Consider the following 16,705-nt stretch of genomic DNA (forward strand, 5'->3'; position numbering starts at 1 on the left):
GCCCCTTTCACGGTTATCGCTTCTCGGCCTTTTGGCTAAGATCAAGTGTAGTATCTGTTCTTATCAGTTTAATATCTGATACGTCCCCTATCTGGGGACCATATATTAAATGGATTTTTGAGAACGGGGGCCGATTTCGAAGCTTGCTTCCGTCGCCCTATGCATTGACCCGATATGGCAGTATCTTCGGGTACAGTGCACCACCCCCTTACAGGGTTAAAAAGAAAGATTCCTACTTTCATTGCTACCTGCTTGCTGGCTAGCCAGCTAGCCAGCCCTGTGGGCCTTGCTGCTGCTGCTGCTGCAGCCAAAAAACAAAAGGTGGTGCTGCTGCTGCTTCTGCTTCTGCTTGTGTCTGGCCGCTGTTGGAGCGTCCAGGCACAGGACTTCTGCTGCTGCTGACTAAATGGCCTCCTTAATTGGATCATTTGAGTAGCCAGCACACCTGTGCAGGTAGGGCATGACATGATAGGCAGCTGCCTTGATAGCGGGTGGGTGCTGAATGTTCCTAATTGACAAAATAAGATTAATGCTTATGAAGAAATATAAAATCTCATCCCTTCCCCAATATCGCGCCACACCCCTACCCCTTAATTCCCTGGTTGAACTTGATGGACATATGTCTTTTTTCGACCGTACTAACTATGTAACTATGTAACATAACATGGGGGGGGGGGGGTCTCCTGGCTGTTCACACAGGTGTGTCATTGCTGTACATTGACCATGCATTGCTTCTGTGGTATTGCAAAGGCAAAGACAAATGCTTCCAGCCATCCATTGCACTAATGGATTGGTCATCAGCTGGCTGTCTATGTCCCGCATCAATATAGACCAAAGTACAGAGGGTTAGGCTATGCTATTGTGCACCTACCTGATGCATCAGAAGGTGCGAGGCCCTTGCTAAATTCTGTGCACAGACTTTGAGATCTATGCTTTAGACTGTATCTAAACCTGCTCCAACATGGACTGACATTCTGGCCTACTTTCAGCCGATGCGACTTGTCTGTCGCTGAACAGTCGCTTTTTATGTATTCAGCACCTATGTATAATGTTGTAAAAATGCTCTAGAAGCTAAAGTCGCAGAAATGTCACACATATTTGGCCTGCAACTTTCTGTGCGACAAATTCAGACAGGAAAAATCAGTATAAATCCTTAGAAAATTATCCCCCAGTGTCTCCATCTGCTGGCGGTATTGAATAAGCATTGCTGCACTGATGGGGTATGCATTAGACGAAAAAAAAGAAGAAAAAGAAGAATAATACGCCCAGAAAAGAGGCGAAAAGGAGAAAAACGTAAAAAAACGTGAAAAAAAAGTAAGAGGAAGAGAAGGGAAAAAAAGGTGGAAATGGGTTTAAAAGTGATTTCGGCGGAGAAATATATATATATATATATATATATATATATATATATATATATATACGCGCACACACACACATATATATAAACGTATTCTCCGTTGAGATATTGCAGCCGCTGCTGTGTCCAGGCCCAGGAGCCTTAGCACTGTGCTGTGATGTCACTCTATACCACTGACATCACTAGGTGTAAACAACATCTCTCCTTTGCTGTGTATGTGACTATGGAGCTGTTTGGTGATGTCGTCTATTATGGCCTTCATAGAAGCAACAGGAGATTGTTGCATCCATCTAGAACCCTCAGAACTACAGTGCTATGATGTCACTCACTTCCACAGGCCTTGCAGAGTGTAAACAACAACAACCCAGCTTTGTTGTGTATGTAACCATAGGGATTTGTGATGTCACCTAGAACCTTCACAGCAGCGACAGCTTTATGAGGAGCATCAGCACTGCTCTGCCTGAGCAGAACCATCACCGCCATAGGTTGTCAAATAACCCGGGTTTAACCCACACAGGTAAGTCCAATGGGGTGCAGGCATGTCCTCTATGCTTACAGCTTCCCGTGGGTGTTGGTTTGATACCGTTTGGGGACAGCCAAGGAGGCATCTGCAGGCAACAAAGGTAGGTGTGTGCTTGTGTGTGTGTTTCCTATGCAGATCCTAAGCCCAGTGTCACATGCAAGTAGGAGGAGTAAGAAGGGTTCCTGGCAAATCCGGGTTATGGATTGCATTTAAAAAGGCCCCGTGGGAGTGCAATGGGCCCCTGTCTTGCTGCTTAGCAATAATGGTATGGGTTTAGGTTCTGCTGTGTGTACTGGTGGTTGACTGCCCCCCAGCCCAGAGTGTGCATGGAAAATTGTCTGGCAGCCTCCCTGACAGCAAGCAGTGATAGTGCCCATGAAGGGGACCTTGTTGGGCCCGCCCCTTTCACGGTTATCGCTTCTCGGCCTTTTGGCTAAGATCAAGTGTAGTATCTGTTCTTATCAGTTTAATATCTGATACGTCCCCTATCTGGGGACCATATATTAAATGGATTTTTGAGAACGGGGGACGATTTCGAAGCTTGCTTCCGTCGCCCTATGCATTGACCCGATATGGCAGTATCTTCGGGTACAGTGCACCACCCCCTTACAGGGTTAAAAAGAAAGATTCCTACTTTCATTGCTACCTGCTTGCTGGCTAGCCAGCTAGCCAGCCCTGTGGGCCTTGCTGCTGCTGCTGCTGCAGCCAAAAAACAAAAGGTGGTGCTGCTGCTGCTTCTGCTTCTGCTTGTGTCTGGCCGCTGTTGGAGCGTCCAGGCACAGGACTTCTGCTGCTGCTGACTAAATGGCCTCCTTAATTGGATCATTTGAGTAGCCAGCACACCTGTGCAGGTAGGGCATGACATGATAGGCAGCTGCCTTGATAGCGGGTGGGTGCTGAATGTTCCTAATTGACAAAATAAGATTAATGCTTATGAAGAAATATAAAATCTCATCCCTTCCCCAATATCGCGCCACACCCCTACCCCTTAATTCCCTGGTTGAACTTGATGGACATATGTCTTTTTTCGACCGTACTAACTATGTAACTATGTAACATAACATGGGGGGGGGGGGGTCTCCTGGCTGTTCACACAGGTGTGTCATTGCTGTACATTGACCATGCATTGCTTCTGTGGTATTGCAAAGGCAAAGACAAATGCTTCCAGCCATCCATTGCACTAATGGATTGGTCATCAGCTGGCTGTCTATGTCCCGCATCAATATAGACCAAAGTACAGAGGGTTAGGCTATGCTATTGTGCACCTACCTGATGCATCAGAAGGTGCGAGGCCCTTGCTAAATTCTGTGCACAGACTTTGAGATCTATGCTTTAGACTGTATCTAAACCTGCTCCAACATGGACTGACATTCTGGCCTACTTTCAGCCGATGCGACTTGTCTGTCGCTGAACAGTCGCTTTTTATGTATTCAGCACCTATGTATAATGTTGTAAAAATGCTCTAGAAGCTAAAGTCGCAGAAATGTCACACATATTTGGCCTGCAACTTTCTGTGCGACAAATTCAGACAGGAAAAATCAGTATAAATCCTTAGAAAATTATCCCCCAGTGTCTCCATCTGCTGGCGGTATTGAATAAGCATTGCTGCACTGATGGGGTATGCATTAGACGAAAAAAAAGAAGAAAAAGAAGAATAATACGCCCAGAAAAGAGGCGAAAAGGAGAAAAACGTAAAAAAACGTGAAAAAAAAGTAAGAGGAAGAGAAGGGAAAAAAAGGTGGAAATGGGTTTAAAAGTGATTTCGGCGGAGAATATATATATATATATATATATATATATATATATATATATATATATACGCGCACACACACACATATATATAAACGTATTCTCCGTTGAGATATTGCAGCCGCTGCTGTGTCCAGGCCCAGGAGCCTTAGCACTGTGCTGTGATGTCACTCAATACCACTGACATCACTAGGTGTAAACAACATCTCTCCTTTGCTGTGTATGTGACTATGGAGCTGTTTGGTGATGTCGTCTATTATGGCCTTCATAGAAGCAACAGGAGATTGTTGCATCCATCTAGAACCCTCAGAACTACAGTGCTATGATGTCACTCACTTCCACAGGCCTTGCAGAGTGTAAACAACAACAACCCAGCTTTGTTGTGTATGTAACCATAGGGATTTGTGATGTCACCTAGAACCTTCACAGCAGCGACAGCTTTATGAGGAGCATCAGCACTGCTCTGCCTGAGCAGAACCATCACCGCCATAGGTTGTCAAATAACCCGGGTTTAACCCACACAGGTAAGTCCAATGGGGTGCAGGCATGTCCTCTATGCTTACAGCTTCCCGTGGGTGTTGGTTTGATACCGTTTGGGGACAGCCAAGGAGGCATCTGCAGGCAACAAAGGTAGGTGTGTGCTTGTGTGTGTGTTTCCTATGCAGATCCTAAGCCCAGTGTCACATGCAAGTAGGAGGAGTAAGAAGGGTTCCTGGCAAATCCGGGTTATGGATTGCATTTAAAAAGGCCCCGTGGGAGTGCAATGGGCCCCTGTCTTGCTGCTTAGCAATAATGGTATGGGTTTAGGTTCTGCTGTGTGTACTGGTGGTTGACTGCCCCCCAGCCCAGAGTGTGCATGGAAAATTGTCTGGCAGCCTCCCTGACAGCAAGCAGTGATAGTGCCCATGAAGGGGACCTTGTTGGGCCCGCCCCTTTCACGGTTATCGCTTCTCGGCCTTTTGGCTAAGATCAAGTGTAGTATCTGTTCTTATCAGTTTAATATCTGATACGTCCCCTATCTGGGGACCATATATTAAATGGATTTTTGAGAACGGGGGCCGATTTCGAAGCTTGCTTCCGTCGCCCTATGCATTGACCCGATATGGCAGTATCTTCGGGTACAGTGCACCACCCCCTTACAGGGTTAAAAAGAAAGATTCCTACTTTCATTGCTACCTGCTTGCTGGCTAGCCAGCTAGCCAGCCCTGTGGGCCTTGCTGCTGCTGCTGCTGCAGCCAAAAAACAAAAGGTGGTGCTGCTGCTGCTTCTGCTTCTGCTTGTGTCTGGCCGCTGTTGGAGCGTCCAGGCACAGGACTTCTGCTGCTGCTGACTAAATGGCCTCCTTAATTGGATCATTTGAGTAGCCAGCACACCTGTGCAGGTAGGGCATGACATGATAGGCAGCTGCCTTGATAGCGGGTGGGTGCTGAATGTTCCTAATTGACAAAATAAGATTAATGCTTATGAAGAAATATAAAATCTCATCCCTTCCCCAATATCGCGCCACACCCCTACCCCTTAATTCCCTGGTTGAACTTGATGGACATATGTCTTTTTTCGACCGTACTAACTATGTAACTATGTAACATAACATGGGGGGGGGGGGTCTCCTGGCTGTTCACACAGGTGTGTCATTGCTGTACATTGACCATGCATTGCTTCTGTGGTATTGCAAAGGCAAAGACAAATGCTTCCAGCCATCCATTGCACTAATGGATTGGTCATCAGCTGGCTGTCTATGTCCCGCATCAATATAGACCAAAGTACAGAGGGTTAGGCTATGCTATTGTGCACCTACCTGATGCATCAGAAGGTGCGAGGCCCTTGCTAAATTCTGTGCACAGACTTTGAGATCTATGCTTTAGACTGTATCTAAACCTGCTCCAACATGGACTGACATTCTGGCCTACTTTCAGCCGATGCGACTTGTCTGTCGCTGAACAGTCGCTTTTTATGTATTCAGCACCTATGTATAATGTTGTAAAAATGCTCTAGAAGCTAAAGTCGCAGAAATGTCACACATATTTGGCCTGCAACTTTCTGTGCGACAAATTCAGACAGGAAAAATCAGTATAAATCCTTAGAAAATTATCCCCCAGTGTCTCCATCTGCTGGCGGTATTGAATAAGCATTGCTGCACTGATGGGGTATGCATTAGACGAAAAAAAAGAAGAAAAAGAAGAATAATACGCCCAGAAAAGAGGCGAAAAGGAGAAAAACGTAAAAAAACGTAAAAAAACGTGAAAAAAAAGTAAGAGGAAGAGAAGGGAAAAAAAGGTGGAAATGGGTTTAAAAGTGATTTCGGCGGAGAAATATATATATATATATATATATATATATATATATATACGCGCACACACACACATATATATAAACGTATTCTCCGTTGAGATATTGCAGCCGCTGCTGTGTCCAGGCCCAGGAGCCTTAGCACTGTGCTGTGATGTCACTCAATACCACTGACATCACTAGGTGTAAACAACATCTCTCCTTTGCTGTGTATGTGACTATGGAGCTGTTTGGTGATGTCGTCTATTATGGCCTTCATAGAAGCAACAGGAGATTGTTGCATCCATCTAGAACCCTCAGAACTACAGTGCTATGATGTCACTCACTTCCACAGGCCTTGCAGAGTGTAAACAACAACAACCCAGCTTTGTTGTGTATGTAACCATAGGGATTTGTGATGTCACCTAGAACCTTCACAGCAGCGACAGCTTTATGAGGAGCATCAGCACTGCTCTGCCTGAGCAGAACCATCACCGCCATAGGTTGTCAAATAACCCGGGTTTAACCCACACAGGTAAGTCCAATGGGGTGCAGGCATGTCCTCTATGCTTACAGCTTCCCGTGGGTGTTGGTTTGATACCGTTTGGGGACAGCCAAGGAGGCATCTGCAGGCAACAAAGGTAGGTGTGTGCTTGTGTGTGTGTTTCCTATGCAGATCCTAAGCCCAGTGTCACATGCAAGTAGGAGGAGTAAGAAGGGTTCCTGGCAAATCCGGGTTATGGATTGCATTTAAAAAGGCCCCGTGGGAGTGCAATGGGCCCCTGTCTTGCTGCTTAGCAATAATGGTATGGGTTTAGGTTCTGCTGTGTGTACTGGTGGTTGACTGCCCCCCAGCCCAGAGTGTGCATGGAAAATTGTCTGGCAGCCTCCCTGACAGCAAGCAGTGATAGTGCCCATGAAGGGGACCTTGTTGGGCCCGCCCCTTTCACGGTTATCGCTTCTCGGCCTTTTGGCTAAGATCAAGTGTAGTATCTGTTCTTATCAGTTTAATATCTGATACGTCCCCTATCTGGGGACCATATATTAAATGGATTTTTGAGAACGGGGGCCGATTTCGAAGCTTGCTTCCGTCGCCCTATGCATTGACCCGATATGGCAGTATCTTCGGGTACAGTGCACCACCCCCTTACAGGGTTAAAAAGAAAGATTCCTACTTTCATTGCTACCTGCTTGCTGGCTAGCCAGCTAGCCAGCCCTGTGGGCCTTGCTGCTGCTGCTGCTGCAGCAGCCAAAAAACAAAAGGTGGTGCTGCTGCTGCTTCTGCTTCTGCTTGTGTCTGGCCGCTGTTGGAGCGTCCAGGCACAGGACTTCTGCTGCTGCTGACTAAATGGCCTCCTTAATTGGATCATTTGAGTAGCCAGCACACCTGTGCAGGTAGGGCATGACATGATAGGCAGCTGCCTTGATAGCGGGTGGGTGCTGAATGTTCCTAATTGACAAAATAAGATTAATGCTTATGAAGAAATATAAAATCTCATCCCTTCCCCAATATCGCGCCACACCCCTACCCCTTAATTCCCTGGTTGAACTTGATGGACATATGTCTTTTTTCGACCGTACTAACTATGTAACTATGTAACATAACATGGGGGGGGGGGGTCTCCTGGCTGTTCACACAGGTGTGTCATTGCTGTACATTGACCATGCATTGCTTCTGTGGTATTGCAAAGGCAAAGACAAATGCTTCCAGCCATCCATTGCACTAATGGATTGGTCATCAGCTGGCTGTCTATGTCCCGCATCAATATAGACCAAAGTACAGAGGGTTAGGCTATGCTATTGTGCACCTACCTGATGCATCAGAAGGTGCGAGGCCCTTGCTAAATTCTGTGCACAGACTTTGAGATCTATGCTTTAGACTGTATCTAAACCTGCTCCAACATGGACTGACATTCTGGCCTACTTTCAGCCGATGCGACTTGTCTGTCGCTGAACAGTCGCTTTTTATGTATTCAGCACCTATGTATAATGTTGTAAAAATGCTCTAGAAGCTAAAGTCGCAGAAATGTCACACATATTTGGCCTGCAACTTTCTGTGCGACAAATTCAGACAGGAAAAATCAGTATAAATCCTTAGAAAATTATCCCCCAGTGTCTCCATCTGCTGGCGGTATTGAATAAGCATTGCTGCACTGATGGGGTATGCATTAGACGAAAAAAAAGAAGAAAAAGAAGAATAATACGCCCAGAAAAGAGGCGAAAAGGAGAAAAACGTAAAAAAACGTGAAAAAAAAGTAAGAGGAAGAGAAGGGAAAAAAAGGTGGAAATGGGTTTAAAAGTGATTTCGGCGGAGAAATATATATATATATATATATATATATATATATATATATATATATACGCGCACACACACACATATATATAAACGTATTCTCCGTTGAGATATTGCAGCCGCTGCTGTGTCCAGGCCCAGGAGCCTTAGCACTGTGCTGTGATGTCACTCAATACCACTGACATCACTAGGTGTAAACAACATCTCTCCTTTGCTGTGTATGTGACTATGGAGCTGTTTGGTGATGTCGTCTATTATGGCCTTCATAGAAGCAACAGGAGATTGTTGCATCCATCTAGAACCCTCAGAACTACAGTGCTATGATGTCACTCACTTCCACAGGCCTTGCAGAGTGTAAACAACAACAACCCAGCTTTGTTGTGTATGTAACCATAGGGATTTGTGATGTCACCTAGAACCTTCACAGCAGCGACAGCTTTATGAGGAGCATCAGCACTGCTCTGCCTGAGCAGAACCATCACCGCCATAGGTTGTCAAATAACCCGGGTTTAACCCACACAGGTAAGTCCAATGGGGTGCAGGCATGTCCTCTATGCTTACAGCTTCCCGTGGGTGTTGGTTTGATACCGTTTGGGGACAGCCAAGGAGGCATCTGCAGGCAACAAAGGTAGGTGTGTGCTTGTGTGTGTGTTTCCTATGCAGATCCTAAGCCCAGTGTCACATGCAAGTAGGAGGAGTAAGAAGGGTTCCTGGCAAATCCGGGTTATGGATTGCATTTAAAAAGGCCCCGTGGGAGTGCAATGGGCCCCTGTCTTGCTGCTTAGCAATAATGGTATGGGTTTAGGTTCTGCTGTGTGTACTGGTGGTTGACTGCCCCCCAGCCCAGAGTGTGCATGGAAAATTGTCTGGCAGCCTCCCTGACAGCAAGCAGTGATAGTGCCCATGAAGGGGACCTTGTTGGGCCCGCCCCTTTCACGGTTATCGCTTCTCGGCCTTTTGGCTAAGATCAAGTGTAGTATCTGTTCTTATCAGTTTAATATCTGATACGTCCCCTATCTGGGGACCATATATTAAATGGATTTTTGAGAACGGGGGCCGATTTCGAAGCTTGCTTCCGTCGCCCTATGCATTGACCCGATATGGCAGTATCTTCGGGTACAGTGCACCACCCCCTTACAGGGTTAAAAAGAAAGATTCCTACTTTCATTGCTACCTGCTTGCTGGCTAGCCAGCTAGCCAGCCCTGTGGGCCTTGCTGCTGCTGCTGCTGCAGCCAAAAAACAAAAGGTGGTGCTGCTGCTGCTTCTGCTTCTGCTTGTGTCTGGCCGCTGTTGGAGCGTCCAGGCACAGGACTTCTGCTGCTGCTGACTAAATGGCCTCCTTAATTGGATCATTTGAGTAGCCAGCACACCTGTGCAGGTAGGGCATGACATGATAGGCAGCTGCCTTGATAGCGGGTGGGTGCTGAATGTTCCTAATTGACAAAATAAGATTAATGCTTATGAAGAAATATAAAATCTCATCCCTTCCCCAATATCGCGCCACACCCCTACCCCTTAATTCCCTGGTTGAACTTGATGGACATATGTCTTTTTTCGACCGTACTAACTATGTAACTATGTAACATAACATGGGGGGGGGGGGGTCTCCTGGCTGTTCACACAGGTGTGTCATTGCTGTACATTGACCATGCATTGCTTCTGTGGTATTGCAAAGGCAAAGACAAATGCTTCCAGCCATCCATTGCACTAATGGATTGGTCATCAGCTGGCTGTCTATGTCCCGCATCAATATAGACCAAAGTACAGAGGGTTAGGCTATGCTATTGTGCACCTACCTGATGCATCAGAAGGTGCGAGGCCCTTGCTAAATTCTGTGCACAGACTTTGAGATCTATGCTTTAGACTGTATCTAAACCTGCTCCAACATGGACTGACATTCTGGCCTACTTTCAGCCGATGCGACTTGTCTGTCGCTGAACAGTCGCTTTTTATGTATTCAGCACCTATGTATAATGTTGTAAAAATGCTCTAGAAGCTAAAGTCGCAGAAATGTCACACATATTTGGCCTGCAACTTTCTGTGCGACAAATTCAGACAGGAAAAATCAGTATAAATCCTTAGAAAATTATCCCCCAGTGTCTCCATCTGCTGGCGGTATTGAATAAGCATTGCTGCACTGATGGGGTATGCATTAGACGAAAAAAAAGAAGAAAAAGAAGAATAATACGCCCAGAAAAGAGGCGAAAAGGAGAAAAACGTAAAAAAACGTGAAAAAAAAGTAAGAGGAAGAGAAGGGAAAAAAAGGTGGAAATGGGTTTAAAAGTGATTTCGGCGGAGAAATATATATATATATATATATATATATATATATATATATATATATACGCGCACACACACACATATATATAAACGTATTCTCCGTTGAGATATTGCAGCCGCTGCTGTGTCCAGGCCCAGGAGCCTTAGCACTGTGCTGTGATGTCACTCAATACCACTGACATCACTAGGTGTAAACAACATCTCTCCTTTGCTGTGTATGTGACTATGGAGCTGTTTGGTGATGTCGTCTATTATGGCCTTCATAGAAGCAACAGGAGATTGTTGCATCCATCTAGAACCCTCAGAACTACAGTGCTATGATGTCACTCACTTCCACAGGCCTTGCAGAGTGTAAACAACAACAACCCAGCTTTGTTGTGTATGTAACCATAGGGATTTGTGATGTCACCTAGAACCTTCACAGCAGCGACAGCTTTATGAGGAGCATCAGCACTGCTCTGCCTGAGCAGAACCATCACCGCCATAGGTTGTCAAATAACCCGGGTTTAACCCACACAGGTAAGTCCAATGGGGTGCAGGCATGTCCTCTATGCTTACAGCTTCCCGTGGGTGTTGGTTTGATACCGTTTGGGGACAGCCAAGGAGGCATCTGCAGGCAACAAAGGTAGGTGTGTGCTTGTGTGTGTGTTTCCTATGCAGATCCTAAGCCCAGTGTCACATGCAAGTAGGAGGAGTAAGAAGGGTTCCTGGCAAATCCGGGTTATGGATTGCATTTAAAAAGGCCCCGTGGGAGTGCAATGGGCCCCTGTCTTGCTGCTTAGCAATAATGGTATGGGTTTAGGTTCTGCTGTGTGTACTGGTGGTTGACTGCCCCCCAGCCCAGAGTGTGCATGGAAAATTGTCTGGCAGCCTCCCTGACAGCAAGCAGTGATAGTGCCCATGAAGGGGACCTTGTTGGGCCCGCCCCTTTCACGGTTATCGCTTCTCGGCCTTTTGGCTAAGATCAAGTGTAGTATCTGTTCTTATCAGTTTAATATCTGATACGTCCCCTATCTGGGGACCATATATTAAATGGATTTTTGAGAACGGGGGCCGATTTCGAAGCTTGCTTCCGTCGCCCTATGCATTGACCCGATATGGCAGTATCTTCGGGTACAGTGCACCACCCCCTTACAGGGTTAAAAAGAAAGATTCCTACTTTCATTGCTACCTGCTTGCTGGCTAGCCAGCTAGCCAGCCCTGTGGGCCTTGCTGCTGCTGCTGCTGCAGCCAAAAAACAAAAGGTGGTGCTGCTGCTGCTTCTGCTTCTGCTTGTGTCTGGCCGCTGTTGGAGCGTCCAGGCACAGGACTTCTGCTGCTGCTGACTAAATGGCCTCCTTAATTGGATCATTTGAGTAGCCAGCACACCTGTGCAGGTAGGGCATGACATGATAGGCAGCTGCCTTGATAGCGGGTGGGTGCTGAATGTTCCTAATTGACAAAATAAGATTAATGCTTATGAAGAAATATAAAATCTCATCCCTTCCCCAATATCGCGCCACACCCCTACCCCTTAATTCCCTGGTTGAACTTGATGGACATATGTCTTTTTTCGACCGTACTAACTATGTAACTATGTAACATAACATGGGGGGGGGGGGGTCTCCTGGCTGTTCACACAGGTGTGTCATTGCTGTACATTGACCATGCATTGCTTCTGTGGTATTGCAAAGGCAAAGACAAATGCTTCCAGCCATCCATTGCACTAATGGATTGGTCATCAGCTGGCTGTCTATGTCCCGCATCAATATAGACCAAAGTACAGAGGGTTAGGCTATGCTATTGTGCACCTACCTGATGCATCAGAAGGTGCGAGGCCCTTGCTAAATTCTGTGCACAGACTTTGAGATCTATGCTTTAGACTGTATCTAAACCTGCTCCAACATGGACTGACATTCTGGCCTACTTTCAGCCGATGCGACTTGTCTGTCGCTGAACAGTCGCTTTTTATGTATTCAGCACCTATGTATAATGTTGTAAAAATGCTCTAGAAGCTAAAGTCGCAGAAATGTCACACATATTTGGCCTGCAACTTTCTGTGCGACAAATTCAGACAGGAAAAATCAGTATAAATCCTTAGAAAATTATCCCCCAGTGTCTCCATCTGCTGGCGGTATTGAATAAGCATTGCTGCACTGATGGGGTATGCATTAGACGAAAAAAAAGAAGAAAAAGAAGAATAATACGCCCAGAAAAGAGGCGAAAAGGAGAAAAACGTAAAAAAACGTGAAAAAAAAGTAAGAGGAAGAGAAGGGAAAAAAAGGTGGAAATGGGTTTAAAAGTGATTTCGGCGGAGAAATATATATATATATATATATATATATATATATATATATATATATATACGCGCACACACACACATATATATAAACGTATTCTCCGTTGAGATATTGCAGCCGCTGCTGTGTCCAGGCCCAGGAGCCTTAGCACTGTGCTGTGATGTCACTCAATACCACTGACATCACTAGGTGTAAACAACATCTCTCCTTTGCTGTGTATGTGACTATGGAGCTGTTTGGTGATGTCGTCTATTATGGCCTTCATAGAAGCAACAGGAGATTGTTGCATCCATCTAGAACCCTCAGAACTACAGTGCTATGATGTCACTCACTTCCACAGGCCTTGCAGAGTGTAAACAACAACAACCCAGCTTTGTTGTGTATGTAACCATAGGGATTTGTGATGTCACCTAGAACCTTCACAGCAGCGACAGCTTTATGAGGAGCATCAGCACTGCTCTGCCTGAGCAGAACCATCACCGCCATAGGTTGTCAAATAACCCGGGTTTAACCCACACAGGTAAGTCCAATGGGGTGCAGGCATGTCCTCTATGCTTACAGCTTCCCGTGGGTGTTGGTTTGATACCGTTTGGGGACAGCCAAGGAGGCATCTGCAGGCAACAAAGGTAGGTGTGTGCTTGTGTGTGTGTTTCCTATGCAGATCCTAAGCCCAGTGTCACATGCAAGTAGGAGGAGTAAGAAGGGTTCCTGGCAAATCCGGGTTATGGATTGCATTTAAAAAGGCCCCGTGGGAGTGCAATGGGCCCCTGTCTTGCTGCTTAGCAATAATGGTATGGGTTTAGGTTCTGCTGTGTGTACTGGTGGTTGACTGCCCCCCAGCCCAGAGTGTGCATGGAAAATTGTCTGGCAGCCTCCCTGACAGCAAGCAGTGATAGTGCCCATGAAGGGGACCTTGTTGGGCCCGCCCCTTTCACGGTTATCGCTTCTCGGCCTTTTGGCTAAGATCAAGTGTAGTATCTGTTCTTATCAGTTTAATATCTGATACGTCCCCTATCTGGGGACCATATATTAAATGGATTTTTGAGAACGGGGGCCGATTTCGAAGCTTGCTTCCGTCGCCCTATGCATTGACCCGATATGGCAGTATCTTCGGGTACAGTGCACCACCCCCTTACAGGGTTAAAAAGAAAGATTCCTACTTTCATTGCTACCTGCTTGCTGGCTAGCCAGCTAGCCAGCCCTGTGGGCCTTGCTGCTGCTGCTGCTGCAGCCAAAAAACAAAAGGTGGTGCTGCTGCTGCTTCTGCTTCTGCTTGTGTCTGGCCGCTGTTGGAGCGTCCAGGCACAGGACTTCTGCTGCTGCTGACTAAATGGCCTCCTTAATTGGATCATTTGAGTAGCCAGCACACCTGTGCAGGTAGGGCATGACATGATAGGCAGCTGCCTTGATAGCGGGTGGGTGCTGAATGTTCCTAATTGACAAAATAAGATTAATGCTTATGAAGAAATATAAAATCTCATCCCTTCCCCAATATCGCGCCACACCCCTACCCCTTAATTCCCTGGTTGAACTTGATGGACATATGTCTTTTTTCGACCGTACTAACTATGTAACTATGTAACATAACATGGGGGGGGGGGGTCTCCTGGCTGTTCACACAGGTGTGTCATTGCTGTACATTGACCATGCATTGCTTCTGTGGTATTGCAAAGGCAAAGACAAATGCTTCCAGCCATCCATTGCACTAATGGATTGGTCATCAGCTGGCTGTCTATGTCCCGCATCAATATAGACCAAAGTACAGAGGGTTAGGCTATGCTATTGTGCACCTACCTGATGCATCAGAAGGTGCGAGGCCCTTGCTAAATTCTGTGCACAGACTTTGAGATCTATGCTTTAGACTGTATCTAAACCTGCTCCAACATGGACTGACATTCTGGCCTACTTTCAGCCGATGCGACTTGTCTGTCGCTGAACAGTCGCTTTTTATGTATTCAGCACCTATGTATAATGTTGTAAAAATGCTCTAGAAGCTAAAGTCGCAGAAATGTCACACATATTTGGCCTGCAACTTTCTGTGCGACAAATTCAGACAGGAAAAATCAGTATAAATCCTTAGAAAATTATCCCCCAGTGTCTCCATCTGCTGGCGGTATTGAATAAGCATTGCTGCACTGATGGGGTATGCATTAGACGAAAAAAAAGAAGAAAAAGAAGAATAATACGCCCAGAAAAGAGGCGAAAAGGAGAAAAACGTAAAAAAACGTGAAAAAAAAGTAAGAGGAAGAGAAGGGAAAAAAAGGTGGAAATGGGTTTAAAAGTGATTTCGGCGGAGAAATATATATATATATATATATATATATATATATATATATATATATACGCGCACACACACACATATATATAAACGTATTCTCCGTTGAGATATTGCAGCCGCTGCTGTGTCCAGGCCCAGGAGCCTTAGCACTGTGCTGTGATGTCACTCAATACCACTGACATCACTAGGTGTAAACAACATCTCTCCTTTGCTGTGTATGTGACTATGGAGCTGTTTGGTGATGTCGTCTATTATGGCCTTCATAGAAGCAACAGGAGATTGTTGCATCCATCTAGAACCCTCAGAACTACAGTGCTATGATGTCACTCACTTCCACAGGCCTTGCAGAGTGTAAACAACAACAACCCAGCTTTGTTGTGTATGTAACCATAGGGATTTGTGATGTCACCTAGAACCTTCACAGCAGCGACAGCTTTATGAGGAGCATCAGCACTGCTCTGCCTGAGCAGAACCATCACCGCCATAGGTTGTCAAATAACCCGGGTTTAACCCACACAGGTAAGTCCAATGGGGTGCAGGCATGTCCTCTATGCTTACAGCTTCCCGTGGGTGTTGGTTTGATACCGTTTGGGGACAGCCAAGGAGGCATCTGCAGGCAACAAAGGTAGGTGTGTGCTTGTGTGTGTGTTTCCTATGCAGATCCTAAGCCCAGTGTCACATGCAAGTAGGAGGAGTAAGAAGGGTTCCTGGCAAATCCGGGTTATGGATTGCATTTAAAAAGGCCCCGTGGGAGTGCAATGGGCCCCTGTCTTGCTGCTTAGCAATAATGGTATGGGTTTAGGTTCTGCTGTGTGTACTGGTGGTTGACTGCCCCCCAGCCCAGAGTGTGCATGGAAAATTGTCTGGCAGCCTCCCTGACAGCAAGCAGTGATAGTGCCCATGAAGGGGACCTTGTTGGGCCCGCCCCTTTCACGGTTATCGCTTCTCGGCCTTTTGGCTAAGATCAAGTGTAGTATCTGTTCTTATCAGTTTAATATCTGATACGTCCCCTATCTGGGGACCATATATTAAATGGATTTTTGAGAACGGGGGCCGATTTCGAAGCTTGCTTCCGTCGCCCTATGCATTGACCCGATATGGCAGTATCTTCGGGTACAGTGCACCACCCCCTTACAGGGTTAAAAAGAAAGATTCCTACTTTCATTGCTACCTGCTTGCTGGCTAGCCAGCTAGCCAGCCCTGTGGGCCTTGCTGCTGCTGCTGCTGCAGCCAAAAAACAAAAGGTGGTGCTGCTGCTGCTTCTGCTTCTGCTTGTGTCTGGCCGCTGTTGGAGCGTCCAGGCACAGGACTTCTGCTGCTGCTGACTAAATGGCCTCCTTAATTGGATCATTTGAGTAGCCAGCACACCTGTGCAGGTAGGGCATGACATGATAGGCAGCTGCCTTGATAGCGGGTGGGTGCTGAATGTTCCTAATTGACAAAATAAGATTAATGCTTATGAAGAAATATAAAATCTCATCCCTTCCCCAATATCGCGCCACACCCCTACCCCTTAATTCCCTGGTTGAACTTGATGGACATATGTCTTTTTTCGACCGTACTAACTATGTAACTATGTAACATAACATGGGGGGGGGGGGGGTCTCCTGGCTGTTCACACAGGTGTGTCATTGCTGTACATTGACCATGCATTGCTTCTGTGGTATTGCAAAGGCA

General features: G+C 46.2%; 8 non-coding genes across 8 annotated transcripts; all 8 read left to right on the top strand.

The window, feature by feature from the left end:
- Nucleotides 1–15: 15 nt before the first annotated feature.
- LOC130315549 (U2 spliceosomal RNA) lies at nt 16–206 on the top strand. Its single transcript, XR_008863025.1, has one exon. It is a non-coding gene; the product is annotated as a U2 spliceosomal RNA (small nuclear RNA).
- Nucleotides 207–2,293: 2,087 nt separating this feature from the next.
- Nucleotides 2,294–2,484, top strand: LOC130315616 (U2 spliceosomal RNA). Its single transcript, XR_008863086.1, has one exon. It is a non-coding gene; the product is annotated as a U2 spliceosomal RNA (small nuclear RNA).
- Nucleotides 2,485–4,572: 2,088 nt separating this feature from the next.
- Nucleotides 4,573–4,763, top strand: LOC130315551 (U2 spliceosomal RNA). The gene has a single exon (XR_008863027.1). It is a non-coding gene; the product is annotated as a U2 spliceosomal RNA (small nuclear RNA).
- A 2,088-nt stretch (nt 4,764–6,851) lies between these two features.
- Nucleotides 6,852–7,042, top strand: LOC130315553 (U2 spliceosomal RNA). The gene has a single exon (XR_008863028.1). It is a non-coding gene; the product is annotated as a U2 spliceosomal RNA (small nuclear RNA).
- Nucleotides 7,043–9,131: 2,089 nt separating this feature from the next.
- Nucleotides 9,132–9,322, top strand: LOC130315554 (U2 spliceosomal RNA). The gene has a single exon (XR_008863029.1). It is a non-coding gene; the product is annotated as a U2 spliceosomal RNA (small nuclear RNA).
- Nucleotides 9,323–11,409: 2,087 nt separating this feature from the next.
- On the top strand, nt 11,410–11,600 carry LOC130315555 (U2 spliceosomal RNA). Its single transcript, XR_008863030.1, has one exon. It is a non-coding gene; the product is annotated as a U2 spliceosomal RNA (small nuclear RNA).
- A 2,089-nt stretch (nt 11,601–13,689) lies between these two features.
- On the top strand, nt 13,690–13,880 carry LOC130315556 (U2 spliceosomal RNA). The gene has a single exon (XR_008863031.1). It is a non-coding gene; the product is annotated as a U2 spliceosomal RNA (small nuclear RNA).
- A 2,086-nt stretch (nt 13,881–15,966) lies between these two features.
- Nucleotides 15,967–16,157, top strand: LOC130315557 (U2 spliceosomal RNA). The gene has a single exon (XR_008863032.1). It is a non-coding gene; the product is annotated as a U2 spliceosomal RNA (small nuclear RNA).
- Nucleotides 16,158–16,705: the final 548 nt, after the last annotated feature.

Source organism: Hyla sarda, unplaced genomic scaffold (assembly GCF_029499605.1).
Source record: "Hyla sarda isolate aHylSar1 unplaced genomic scaffold, aHylSar1.hap1 scaffold_188, whole genome shotgun sequence".
Classification (NCBI taxonomy): domain Eukaryota; kingdom Metazoa; phylum Chordata; class Amphibia; order Anura; family Hylidae; genus Hyla; species Hyla sarda.